We start from the raw sequence: 14,603 nt of genomic DNA on the forward strand, positions 1-14,603 counted from the left end.
AATTTATATGCTAAGTACCTTCTTTTTACTGAAAATTTTCCTATAGCAATATTGCATTTCCAATTTTCCAAAATTCCATATGTACATAATATAGCACTTACCTATTTTCTATGGCAGTAATGCAGTTTCAATTTTCTAGATTTACTGTTCTAAACAATCCAGAGTGCAGCTTTGTCTAGAATTGTTATGTTAGCTGGCAACTGTTCACACTAGTTGGGATGTGCTGGTCAGTTTTTCTGTTTGTTTGATTAGTGGTGCCTCTTTGCTTAATGGTGTTGCAACCTGTGTGGCCTTTCAGAAAAGGTGTACTGATAAACCACGTGATTGCACACAGATGGACTTTTCTCTTACCCCATGACGGCACCATGGAGAGAGAGGGATCCGCCCTCAGGGACAGGAAACCTACATGTGAAAAAGGCGGAACCTCTCTCCCACATCAGTTCGGTTTCCTGTCCCTGACGGGGAACCTGCAGCTTACCTGACGTCGTGGGATGCCGGAGATCCATCTGGCCGGATTGAGGCAGCGGGGGGGGGCCCTGCCTCGGACTGGGTGGATTCTCCCTCCCCGAAGGCCACGATCCGGTGTTGGCGGGCCCAGCGCGTGTGCAGGGGGAGAGGCAGTGAAGCAGGATCCAGTCTGCCTCTCCCTCACCAACCTACATATGGCCGGCAATAGGTGGCGGCGGCCGCCTGGCAACATGCCGCCGGTCCGTGGCCCAGGAGGTGGTGGCGGCTGTCACCTACAGAAAGCACCGCAAGCTTTGGAGACAGCGGTGGCTGTTCCGGCATCTCCGACCCTCCCTCCTGGAGGCCAGGCGCCGAATGGTGATGCGCACGAGCGGCTGCAATGATTTCTGGGAAATCCGGAAGCGCGCTGACGCGGGGGTCATTCCGGGGCGGTGCAAGGCATCTCTGGGTAAAACTGATGCCCTCCCGGGAATATAAGGCAGGCCCACCAAAACGCCGATGCTCATTTATTTTCACCACTAGATGGTGGCCTGATTCTAACGCATCGGGTATTCTAGAATATGTATGTGGTTTATTTATGAAGTTTTCAGAATAATGCAATTTATACACAGGATTCGGCCGGCCACGACCAATTAGCGAAGCGTGGTTCAAATTCCGCGACAATTCGCGGGCGGGCTGCGCCTGTCGCTGATTGTTCGCAGCCGGGCGTGACCAATCAGTGAAGCCAGGGCCGGCTCCAGGTTTTTGAGGGCCCCGGGCAAAAGAGTCTCAGTGGGCCTCCCTCTTTAACACATACCACAATTCATGATGCACAGATACAGCAGAAAAATATAGCAGACAAGTAGCGTATAACACAGCACACGTAGTATATAACACAGCCCACGTAGTATATAGCACAGCCACATAGTATATAGCACAGCCACTGTTGTGAATTTGGATTCTGGGCTCCCCCGGTGGCTACTGGTGGAATTGAACTTGTGACATCATCTTCCCTGTTCACCTGTTCTGATTAGATCTGGGTGTCGCTATATAACCTGGCTTCTCTGTTAGATGCTTGCCGGTCAACAATGTTATCAGAAGCCTCTCTGTGCTTGTTCCTGCTCCCAGACATCTACTAGATAAGTTGGACATTCGTCCATGTTTTGTTTTTGTATTTTGGTTCCAGTTCACAGCTGCAGTTTCGTTACTGTGTCTGGAAAGCTCTTGTTGATCAGGAATTGCCACTCTGGTGTTATGAGTTGATGCCGGAGTCCTGAAGTAATTTCTGGATGTGTTTTGTTAGGGTTTTCTACTTACCGTGAAAGTGTGCTTTCTGTCTTCTGCTATCTAGAAAGCGGACCTCAAATTTGCTGGAACTGTTTTCCTGCTGCGTTTGTTGTTTCGTCTCATATCGCCGCCAATGTGTGTGGGGGGCCTCTGTCTCCTTTTTGGGCATTTCTCTGGAGGTGAGTCAGGTCTTATATTTCCCTCTGCTGGCATTATTTGGTTCTCCGGCCGGCGCTGGGCATATAGGGATAAAAAGTAGGACATGCTACCTGGCTACTTCTAGATGATGCGGTGGGTTTAGTTCATGGTCAGTATAGTTACATCTTCCAAGAGCTTGTTCCTATAGAGGCTTATGCTAGTTCTCTGGCCATGGAGATCATGACAGTTTGACCGGCCCACTAAAGGGTTAAAATCCTTGGCTGAGAAAGGAGAGAAATAAGAAGTCTGCTGAGAGTTTTTTTTTTTTTTTTCTGTGCTCTTAATTGGATCACTTGCCAGTCTGTCTATGCTGCAGTCTTTCTTTTTTTTCTCTCTCCTTATAATCTTTGAATGGCTTTGTGTTCACCTGTTAATAATGGATCTTCAGAGTGTAACTGCAGGTTTGAATAATCTCACCACGAAAGTACAAAATTTGCAAGATTTTATTATTCATGCTCCGGTATCTGAGCCGAGAATTCCTTTGCCGGAATTCTTCTCAGGGAATAGATCTAGCTTTCAGAATTTTAGAAATAATTGTAAGCTATTTTTGTCCCTGAAATCTCGTTCTGCTGGAGACCCTGCACAGCAGGTTGGGATTGTGATTTCCTTGCTCCGCGGCGACCCTCAAGACTGGGCTTTTGCATTGGCACCAGGGGATCCTGCGTTGCGCAATGTGGATGCGTTTTTTTTGGCCTTAGGCTTGCTGTATGAGGAACCTCATTTGGAACTTCAGGCAGAAAAAACTTTGATGTCCCTATCGCAGGGGCAAGATGAAGCTGAAATTTACTGCCAAAGATTCCGTAAATGGTCTGTGCTTACTCAGTGGAATGAGTGTGCCTTGGCGGCTACTTTCAGAGAGGGTCTCTCTGATGCCATTAAGGATGTTATGGTGGGGTTCCCTGTGCCTGCGGGTCTGAATGAGTCCATGACAATGGCCATTCAGATCGATAGGCGTCTGCGGGAGCGCAAACCAGTGCACCATCTGGCGGTGTCCACTGAGAAGACGCCAGAAAGCATGCAGTGTGATAGAATTCTGTCCAGAAGCGAGCGGCAGAATTTTAGACGGAAAAATGGGTTGTGTTTCTATTGTGGGGATTCTACTCATGTTATATCAGCATGCTCTAAACGTACTAAAAAGCTTGATAAATCTGTTTCCATTGGCACTTTACAGTCTAAATTTATTTTGTCTGTGACCCTGATTTGCTCTTTGTCATCTATTACTACTGACGCCTATATCGACTCTGGCGCCGCCTTGAGTCTTATGGATTGGTCCTTTGCCAATCGTTGTGGGTATGATTTAGAGCCTTTGGAAACTCTTATTCCTCTGAAGGGGATTGACTCCACCCCATTGGCTAATAATAAACCACAATACTGGACACAAGTGACTATGTGTATTAATCCGGATCACCAGGAGACTATTCGTTTTCTAGTGCTGTATAATCTACATGAGGATTTGGTGCTGGGATTGCCATGGCTGCAGTCTCACAACCCAGTCCTTGACTGGAGAGCTATGTCTGTGTTGAGCTGGGGATGTAAGGGGACTCATGGGGACGTACCTTTGGTGTCCATTTCATCATCTATCCCCTCTGAAATCCCTGAGTTCCTGTCTGACTATCGTGACGTCTTTGAAGAACCCAAGCTTGGTTCACTACCTCCGCACCGTGAGTGCGATTGTGCTATAGATTTAATTCCGGGTAGTAAATACCCAAAGGGTCGTTTATTTAATCTGTCTGTGCCTGAACATACTGCTATGCGAGAATATATAAAGGAGTCCTTGGAAAAGGGACATATTCGTCCATCGTCATCTCCCTTAGGAGCCGGTTTTTTCTTTGTGTCAAAAAAAGACGGCTCTTTGAGACCATGTATTGATTATCGGCTTTTGAATAAAATCACGGTTAAATATCAATACCCATTGCCGTTGCTGACTGATTTGTTTGCTCGCATAAAGGGGGCCAAGTGGTTCTCTAAGATTGATCTCCGTGGGGCGTATAATTTGGTGCGGATCAGGCAGGGGGATGAGTGGAAAACCGCATTTAATACGCCCGAGGGCCACTTTGAGTATTTGGTGATGCCTTTTGGTCTTTCTAATGCCCCTTCAGTCTTCCAGTCCTTTATGCATGATATTTTCCGCGATTTTTTGGATAAATTTATGATAGTGTATCTGGATGATATTCTGATTTTTTCGGATGACTGGGACTCTCATGTCCGGCAAGTTAAGAGGGTTTTTCAGGTTTTGCGGTCTAATTCTCTGTGTGTCAAGGGTTCTAAGTGCGTTTTTGGGGTTCAGAGAATTTCCTTTTTGGGATATATTTTTTCTCCCTCTTCCATTGAGATGGATCCTGTCAAGGTTCAAGCTATTTGTGATTGGACGCAGCCCTCTTCTCTTAAAAGTCTTCAGAAATTTTTGGGCTTTGCCAACTTTTATCGTCGATTTATTTCTGGTTTTTCGGATGTCGTTAAGCCATTGACCGATTTGACTAGACAGGGTGCTGATGTTGCTAATTGGTCCCCTGATGCTGTGGAGGCCTTTCAGGAGCTTAAGCGCTGTTTTTCTTCTGCCCCTGTGTTGCGTCAGCCTGATGTGACTCTTCCTTTTCAGGTTGAGGTCGACGCTTCTGAGATCGGAGCTGGGGCAGTGTTGTCGCAGAAAAGTTCTGACTGCGCCGTGATGAGGCCTTGTGCCTTCTTTTCCCGTAAATTTTCGCCCGCTGAGCGGAATTATGATGTTGGGAATCGGGAGCTTTTGGCCATGAAGTGGGCGTTTGAGGAGTGGCGCCATTGGCTCGAGGGGGCCAGACATCAGGTGGTGGTATTGACTGACCACAAAAATTTGATTTATCTTGAGACCGCCAGGCGCCTGAATCCTAGACAGGCGCGCTGGTCATTATTTTTTTCTCGGTTTAATTTTGTGGTATCGTACCTACCAGGTTCTAAGAATGTTAAGGCGGATGCCCTTTCTAGGAGTTTTGAGCCTGATTCACCTGCCAACTCTGACCCCACAGGTATTCTTAAGGAGGGAGTTATCTTGTCAGCCGTTTCTCCGGACCTGCGGCGGGCCTTGCAGGAGTTTCAGGCGGATAGACCGGATCGTTGTCCGCCTGATAGGCTGTTTGTTCCTGATGATTGGACCAGTAAAGTCATCTCTGAGGTGCATTCTTCTGCGTTGGCAGGTCATCCTGGAATTTTTGGTACCAGGGATTTGGTGGCAAGATCCTTCTGGTGGCCTTCCCTGTCACGAGATGTGCGAGGCTTTGTGCAGTCTTGTGACGTTTGTGCTCGGGCCAAGCCTTGTTGTTCTCGGGCTAGTGGATTATTGTTGCCCTTGCCTATTCCTAAGAGGCCTTGGACACACATCTCGATGGATTTTATTTCAGATCTGCCTGTTTCTCAGAAGATGTCTGTCATCTGGGTGGTGTGTGACCGTTTTTCTAAGATGGTTCATTTGGTTCCCCTGCCCAAATTGCCTTCTTCTTCCGAGTTGGTGCCCCTGTTTTTTCAAAATGTTGTTCGTTTGCATGGTATTCCTGAGAATATCGTTTCTGACAGAGGAACCCAATTTGTGTCTAGATTTTGGCGGGCATTTTGTGCTAGGATGGGCATAGATTTGTCTTTTTCGTCTGCTTTTCACCCTCAGACTAATGGCCAGACCGAGCGGACTAATCAGACCCTGGAGACATATCTGAGGTGTTTTGTGTCTGCTGACCAGGATGATTGGGTTGCTTTTTTGCCATTGGCGGAGTTCGCCCTCAATAATCGGGCCAGCTCTGCCACCTTGGTTTCCCCGTTTTTCTGTAATTCGGGGTTCCATCCTCGATTTTCCTCCGGTCAGATGGAATCCTCGGATTGTCCTGGAGTGGATGCGGTGGTGGAGAGATTGCATCATATCTGGGGGCAGGTGATGGACAATTTAAAGTTGTCCCAGGAGAAGACTCAGCTTTTTGCCAACCGTCACCGTCGTGTTGGTCCTCGGCTTTGTGTTGGAGATTTGGTGTGGTTGTCTTCTCGTTTTGTCCCTATGAGGGTCTCATCTCCTAAGTTTAAGCCTCGGTTCATCGGTCCGTATAAAATATTGGAGATTCTTAACCCTGTTTCCTTCCGTTTGGACCTCCCTGCATCCTTTTCTATTCATAACGTTTTTCATCGGTCGTTATTGCGCAGGTATGAGGCACCGGTTGTGCCTTCCGTTGAGCCTCCTGCTCCGGTGTTGGTTGAGGGTGAGTTGGAGTACGTTGTGGAAAAAATCCTAGACTCCCGTGTTTCCAGACGGAGACTCCAGTATCTGGTCAAGTGGAAGGGATATGGCCAGGAGGATAATTCTTGGGTCACTGCATCTGATGTTCATGCCTCTGATCTGGTTCGTGCCTTTCATAGGGCCCATCCTGATCGCCCTGGTGGTTCTGGTGAGGGTTCGGTGCCCCCTCCTTGAGGGGGGGGTACTGTTGTGAATTTGGATTCTGGGCTCCCCCGGTGGCTACTGGTGGAATTGAACTTGTGACATCATCTTCCCTGTTCACCTGTTCTGATTAGATCTGGGTGTCGCTATATAACCTGGCTTCTCTGTTAGATGCTTGCCGGTCAACAATGTTATCAGAAGCCTCTCTGTGCTTGTTCCTGCTCCCAGACATCTACTAGATAAGTTGGACATTCGTCCATGTTTTGTTTTTGTATTTTGGTTCCAGTTCACAGCTGCAGTTTCGTTACTGTGTCTGGAAAGCTCTTGTTGATCAGGAATTGCCACTCTGGTGTTATGAGTTGATGCCGGAGTCCTGAAGTAATTTCTGGATGTGTTTTGTTAGGGTTTTCTACTTACCGTGAAAGTGTGCTTTCTGTCTTCTGCTATCTAGAAAGCGGACCTCAAATTTGCTGGAACTGTTTTCCTGCTGCGTTTGTTGTTTCGTCTCATATCGCCGCCAATGTGTGTGGGGGGCCTCTGTCTCCTTTTTGGGCATTTCTCTGGAGGTGAGTCAGGTCTTATATTTCCCTCTGCTGGCATTATTTGGTTCTCCGGCCGGCGCTGGGCATATAGGGATAAAAAGTAGGACATGCTACCTGGCTACTTCTAGATGATGCGGTGGGTTTAGTTCATGGTCAGTATAGTTACATCTTCCAAGAGCTTGTTCCTATAGAGGCTTATGCTAGTTCTCTGGCCATGGAGATCATGACAAGCCACGTAGTATATAACACAGCCACGTAGTATATAACACAGCCACGTAGTATATAACACAGCCATGTAGTATACAGCACAGCCCAGGTTTTTGAGGGCCCCGGGCGAGAGTCTCAGTGGACCCTCCTCTTTAACACATACCACAATTCATGATGCACAGATACAGCAGAGAAATATAGCACAGCCAAGTAGCGTATAACACAGCCCACGTAGTATATAACACAGCCCATGTAGTATATAGCACAGCCAGGTAGTATATAGCACAGCCAGGTAGTATATAGCACAGCCACGTAGTATATAGCACAGCCACGTAGTATATAGCACAGCCACGTAGTATATAACACAGCCACGTAGTATATAACACAGCCACGTAGTATATAACACAGCCACGTAGTATATAACACAGCCACGTAGTATATAACACAGCCACGTAGTATATAACACAGCCACGTAGTATATAACACAGCCACATAGTATTTAGCACAGCCCAGGTTTTTGAGGGCCCCGGGCAAGAGTCTCAGTGGGCCCTCCTCTTTATTGCTACGTTCACATTAGCGGCGGGCGCCGCAGCGGCGCCGCATGCGTCATGCGCCCCTATATTTAACATGGGGGCGCATGGACATGCGTCGCACTTGCGTTTTGCGCCGCATGCATCGCTGCGGCGCCCGCGTCCGGGCGCAGAGGACGCAGCAAGTTGAATTTTTGCTGCGTCCAAAATCAATTAAAAAAAAGGACGCATGCGGCGCAAAACGCAGCGTTGTGCATGCGTTTTGCTGCATTTTTGTTTGCGTTGTGCGCTGCGGCGCCGACGCTGCGGCGCACAACGCAAATGTGAACGTAGCATAACACATACCACGATTCATGATGCACAGATACAGCAGAGAAATATAGCACAGCCAAGTAGCGTATAACACAGCCCACATAGCATATAGCACAACCCACGTAGTATATAACACAGCCACGTAGTATATTGCCCATGTGATAGAAATATATATATCATGTAGATCTCACTTGCATGTATACCCCTCTATAATCATATATACTCATATGCTCACAGCTAATATATACATTATAATCAATGGATTAAAATGGCTGACAATGAACTGATATGAGCCAGACAGATTGTATGGGGTTTTCCATCTCTCAAAAGCAGAAGAGTGTCAGATGTTTGGTGACTGCTGATCAGATGTCTCCACTTTGTCCTAGACACAGAACTCAAGTTTAGTTGCTTAATCCGCTGTCATATGAGCATTAGTTACAATATTCCGTATATGTTTAGATAACCAATGACAGAGGAGCTAGACAATATGGTAATTAACTAACCACCCCTGATAACCCCTAACCACTCCTTTCTATGTGAAAATATAAAACTATGTATGTACAATAAAGTATCAGTATTGATGGAATGTTATTGACACAATAATGTTGTGCAGTCTCATTCTTCCTTGAGCGCTCAAAATACTCAGTCTAATTGGGAGCGGCCACAGCACACACAGGGATAAGATTTATCCAACCCTAATATTTCCATAACAGAATGGCGCCCAACAGCGAGGCACGGATGAAAGCACGGGATCCTTCTGACCGGAAATACGGAGGTTGTAGCCGTGGCCTTGGCACAGGGGCAGGAGACTGCGCAGCTCCATAAGTAAGGTAAGAAAATGTTATCATCTTACCTGAAAGTCCCCTGTGCCCAGTCCTTGTCTATACCTCTTGCCGGTCAGGTGTGGTCTGGTCACAAATTCACAGGTAGTGTAAAAAATCCGTAGCCACGAATCCACCCTGGGAGGTGTCTGCTGTGTGCCGTGTATATGTTTTGTGTAAAATCCGAGAGAAGAAGGAAAAAGTGACTTTTGTTTGTGGTTGCTGGGAAACAGACCGCAGGAGGTCAAATCGCTCGATAAGTTATTGCAGGATTCCCGTGCATAGGAGGAACACATAGACTTCCGGAGCAGGTGGCTCCAGGTTCCAGGCACGGGTAGTGATAACAGAGGGCTACTGCAGATTCCCGTAATGCCGGCGATCCAGTTAGGACGTCCGGACCGGGGTGGTAGATTTCCCGCTTGTTGTGCTTCTCAGGCACTCAGGCGGCCCGGGCGCAGGTGCGTCCAGTGCGAATGGCAGTAGTCTGTTCCCAGCGCAACCTGCATGTGTCACAGAATTTAAAAGGGCATCTCTCGGATTGTCTGTTTCTGTTTGTGTCATGTACTATTGCCGCTTTAAGAGCATGAAATAGTAAGAGAAAGTTTTGTTTTGTTTTTTTTTCTCCCCTCTCTTCTCCGAACTTCCTCTTTCTCCGTGCTGTTTAGCAGAGAGATATGCATTGTAAATCACACTGTCACATCGGTTTTTTGTTTTTTTTACTGACTGTTTTCAGCTGCAATGCTGGCTATGTGTAGCTTTTTGTGAAGAAGTTAAGTTAAATTGTATCTATCATTTTTGATGTGACATACATGTTTTCAGATATGTGATTTTAGTGACATTTGATATTATTGCAATAGCATACGGAATAAAAAGAGGAAGTGTGTCTCTGACTGCATTTGAGCGCAGAGATTCTAAAAAAAAAAAAAAAAAAAAGGGGAGAAGAGAAAAGCCGTTTTCATTTTTAATTTTTTTTACTCTCTTAAAGGGTCTTTTTCTTTTTGCGGCATTTTAAAATTGTTAATTAAGTTTTCCTCAATCTTCTATCTCTTTACCTTTTTATTTTTTATTTATTTATTTATTTTTGAAAAAAGTTTTTCTTTCCTTTTGTATCAAAATTTTGAGTTTTTGGTTGTGAACTAAGTTTTTGACGGTTTTTCTTATCGTTTTGGGTTTTTCTTAGAGTTTTATATACTCATTTTTTTAGAAGTTTTTTTTAGTACCGTTTTTTTCATTTTTGTGTGTTTTTTTTTTTTTTTTTACTCTTGCCATGGGGAATAAAGTGGCCGAGCAACAGGAAAGTCTTTTTACTTCCTAATGAGAAAACAGCCCCTAGATAGTGGCAGGACACGAAGGTATTAAGTATGTGAAGATTTTTGGAAGGTATAAAGTACGTGAAATTCATTAGAATGGCAGACTTCAAGCTGCGGAGTGGCATGACGTAGAAGGGAAAATAAGGGAAGTTAGCTGATGTTAGATTGCTGAATACTAATACATGGTATGAAGTAGCAGCAGAGCTTACATCGTTTAGGTGGTACAGAAAGTTATGTGAGCAAACCAGGAAGTGATTTTTGTGGGTATGAGACGGGATATATTGGATCTGCGCAGTCTGCTTTTAGCAAGATCCATGGTATAGGTAGTTATTTTTGCACAGTATGTGGTGCGCCCCGTCTCTCCCTACAGGGAGAAGGCATAATTGCTCCTCTCTATTATTTTTGTTGTTCTCATCTATCCTCTTTTTTCTCTGTCAGTCTTTTCTCTCCGCATTCTCTCTCTCCTTTCCTCTCCTCTTCCTCCACATTTTTTTTTCTCTTCTCTCTTCCCCTCTCTATCTCTCTCCTCCATACCCTCCATCTTCTCCTCCCTCCTTCTCCACTCCCCCACCACACCTTTCTCCTCCTTTTCCTTCTCCACACCCATCTCTCCTCCCTCTTCTCCTCACCCTCTTTCTCCCCTCCTTCTCTCTCCTCTCTTCTCCTCCCTCTCTCTCCACATTCTCTCTCCCCTCCTACTATTCCTTTGTCTCACTCGTCAACCCCTCCTCCTTCTTCCTCTTCGTTGCCGGCTGGGCCAACGCCCAATTCGAACAATATGGTGCTTACAGCACAAGGTCTCCCTCTATGCCCCTGGCACAAACCAGACACTGCCATTTGTGATATCGGGGAAAGAAAGTGAAAATCCCCCTACACACAATGCAGTGGGCAGCCCCCAGATGTATCAGGCAGCAGACAGCTCAGCCCTGGGTGCAGAGGGGGGAGGAATGATATCAGAACGAGCTCACTGACAGATCCTCCGTTACCTCATTTCAGTCAACAATATTGTAACCCTTAAGGTTTTACATGAACTTTGATATCACCATGTATCGATAATGTACAACTTCAGCACCGGTCAGAGCTGCCTACATTCACACCAACATACAACTATAAGCCTAATCCATCACAGCTTCAGCAAGGGGGGAGACATCCTCACAGCAACTTCTAAGTCCAAAATCAGTCAGTGTATGACCCCAGTACAAGCTATCACAACTATTCCTCTGATGAAGATGAAGAGGGAACATCATACATGCTGTCCAGTACTAGAAAAGAAACCAACAGGCACCAAGAATGCAGGGGCAGATAGAGGCACCACCATTACACTATGTGCACTGCACTTCAAGTCAGGTGACAATCTTCCAGACCCAGGGATGCATCCCATGCCATTTTACCGAAGAATGTAGCAGAAACAGCAAACATATGCAGCCAGCTGGAATGATCTCTGGGCCATGAATGAAAATAGAAGCAGGTGATGCACTCTGGCCAATCATGAAGGAACAATTCAAACTTCCAGCAGAATCAGACATACACGCTTGGGAGTCAGGGCCACAGCTAATTGAACAGCTCAGAGAGTGAGCCATGACATGAGCCAAGAAAAGACAGAGTCTGTAAAGAAGTTTCATGGCAGAGTAATGCAAGTATTCCGAGACTTGGGCTTCACCATTCATGACCAGATACACAGGCAAATGTTGGCACAGGCCTTTGTGCATGGACTGAGACAGCCAATCAGGAAACCACTGATAGTGGCTAGGCCTGAGAACAGGTCAATAGCAGTGAACTGACCCAGCAAAATGTTTTATGTGCGCCTGGGAGACTGTTTATTGCTAATTGTTGCCAAAACTGCCGCCATTATAGCACCACAAAGAGCGCAAAGAAGGAAACAGGTGCCGTGCTGCTGACAACGCCGGAAGGGGAGCCAGAGGTGAAGACGCTGCAAAGTGCCACTCAACACACCGGAAGAACCGCTGCAGACTCCAGAGAGGAGACACCGACCTCAATAAGGTTAGCAAAGGGGAGAAGCTATGTCGGAGCAGGGGGAAGAAGTGATGGCAGATGCAGCCGCAGCCCCTGTAATGCCCCAAGACCTTGGGTTGGATGCAGCCGCCGGTCTCATGGCACCCCCGGGCCTCGCCACGAATGCACCTGCAGGCCCCGTCTTACCACCGCAGCTTCAATCAGCAGGCCAGACCCCGCTGCTGCTGCAGTACCCATCATGCCGTTGTCCACAGTAGCCAAAAGGATTGATTCCCAACCAGGGGAGCAGAAGACAGCCCCTCTCATGGTGACCACTGACCTGGAAGCGCAACCACCCTACAAAGACAGAAGAAGTGTCAAGAGTTGCATCTGTGGCAAGTTTGGCCATTTCCAGAACCAGTGCAGGGCACCCACGCCCCCGAAGAGACTGGACCCATGCAATCCAAGAGTTGGTCCAGAGAAACAGGTCAAGGAGGAAGTGCAGAAAGCAGTGACGTACCCCGTCCATAGGACAGAGGCAAGCAAGCCAGGCCCGCAAGACACTATGCTCCTGACATGTAAAACTTCATCTGCAAGACCACTACCTCAAATTACCCTTAAAATGGATGGCGTTGTCAGATCCAAAGTGGTGCAGCCAGAAGTGTGATGACACCTGTGGAACTCACTGATCCCACCTGCCTATCAGAATCCTCTGTGTCTCGCATGGGCATTGATGGTCAAGTCAGACATTCTCAGCTTACAAAGCCACTGAGCATGTGCACTCAGCCAGGACACTCTATCCTGTCCCAGTTTGTGGTGTAAAGGACCTGCCACTCAACCTACTGGGAGCGAACCTACTGCAGAAGCTGAAGGCAACCACAGTGTTCCAGGAAGATGGGACAGTGACACTTTCTTCATCCCTGACCCGAGAAGAGTCATGCTGGCGGCCCTACAAGAACATTAAACAATCGATGAGGCCTACCCAAGGAGGTACTGGATGTAGTACCAGAAAGTCTATGGTCTAAGGGTCCCCAGCACATGAGAAAACCTCAAGTTGCCCCAGTACGGGTGTCACTCAAGCCATGTACCCCGTACCCTCGTAAGGCCCAGGCCAGGCCTAGAGTCAAGCTGCCTCTGACCAACTGAAGGTCTACCTGGAAATAGGAATCATTGTTCCTCGCACATCGCCTTGCAATACCCCGCTTTTCCCCGTCAAGAAAAATACTGTAAAAGGAGAGCCAGCCAAGTTCAGAATGGTACATGACCTGAGAGCTGTGAATGACGCCACGGTGTTAGAAACTGCAATTATGCTGAATCCGCACAATCTGCTCTCAAATGTGCCTGCCACAGCAAAAGTGTTCACAGTGACCGACCTGGCTAATGTTTTCTCCAGTGTTCCCCTTCATCTGGAAGACCAGTTCCTGTTTGCCTTAATGCACCAGGGGGGACACCACACATGGACAGTGATGCCACAGTGGGCCCAGAACAGCCCTTCACAGTTCACCAAAGCAATGTCCACAGTTCTCACCAACTGAGTCACAGAACAAGCAGAAGTAACCCTGCTACAGTACATGGACAATCTACTCCTTTGTGCAATTGACTTTGACACGTGTAAAGCCCATTCCTTGTATCTCCTACTCTACCTGGCGGAGCAGCACTGCAGGATCTCAAAGAACAAAGTCCAGTGGTGTCTGAAGCAAGTTACGTTCCAGAGACACTGTATTGCTCACCAGGCGAAACACCTGACAGATGACCGGAAGACCACAGTGGAGAAGATGGTCCCTCCGAGAACTCCAAAGGTGCTACAGGCCTTCCTTGGTCTAGTTTCGTATTGCAGAGCCTGGATCCCTGATGCTTCCGTCCTAATGCAGCCTCTGTGTGAATACGTCAGCGTGACCCCGTTCCTCCGGACAGATGTGGCCTTCAGTTCGTTCAAGAAGTTAAAAGGCTCTGTAGTCTCAGCGCCAGCACTAGGCCTATCTGACTACAAGAAGCCATTCCGTCTCTACTTGATGAGAAGAGAAGGCCTTGCTACTGGAGTCCTGACACAACTTCAGGGGGGAAAGCAGAGACTTTCGGACTACTTTTCAGCTTGCCTGGATCCAGTTGCAGGGGAAGCCTCTTCCTCCCGCTTGAGAGCAGCAGTTGCAGCACACGCCCTCCTGGACAGGACTACTGACATCAGTGGAAAAAACCATTGGAAATCCTGGCTCTGCATGACATCTCAGCAATCCTCAACCAAACCCAGCTAAAACATCTCTCCACCGCCAGGCATCTTCGCCTCCAGTGCTCTCTACTCCTGCCCAACAATGTCACCATCTCCAGATGCACAGTCCTCAACCCGTCCACTCTACTCCCACTCCCAAGGGGGATACAGATATGGACCCTCAGATAAAAAGTCTGCATGGGAACTGAATTTGCTCCGGACGGATGACCATGATTGCTTCAGCATCATGCAACAGGAAACAGCAGGACTACCCAAGGTGGCAGAAGAGCCACTGACCAACCCAGAGTTGATCCTCTATGTGGATGGCTCCAGATTCGCAGATGATGAAGGAAGATTCCACACGGGATGTGCAGTGACCAGCAATCAAGAGATCCTG

The 14,603-nt window shown here is 47.4% G+C and overlaps 1 protein-coding gene across 4 annotated transcripts in view; it reads right to left on the bottom strand.

Annotated features, from left to right (window-relative positions):
• ABCB9 (ATP binding cassette subfamily B member 9) overlaps nucleotides 1–14,603 on the bottom strand; it is a 159,039-nt gene that overhangs the window by 37,503 nt on the left and 106,933 nt on the right. The window lies entirely within an intron of this gene.

Source organism: Ranitomeya variabilis, chromosome 1, assembly GCF_051348905.1.
Source record: "Ranitomeya variabilis isolate aRanVar5 chromosome 1, aRanVar5.hap1, whole genome shotgun sequence".
NCBI lineage: Eukaryota > Metazoa > Chordata > Amphibia > Anura > Dendrobatidae > Ranitomeya > Ranitomeya variabilis.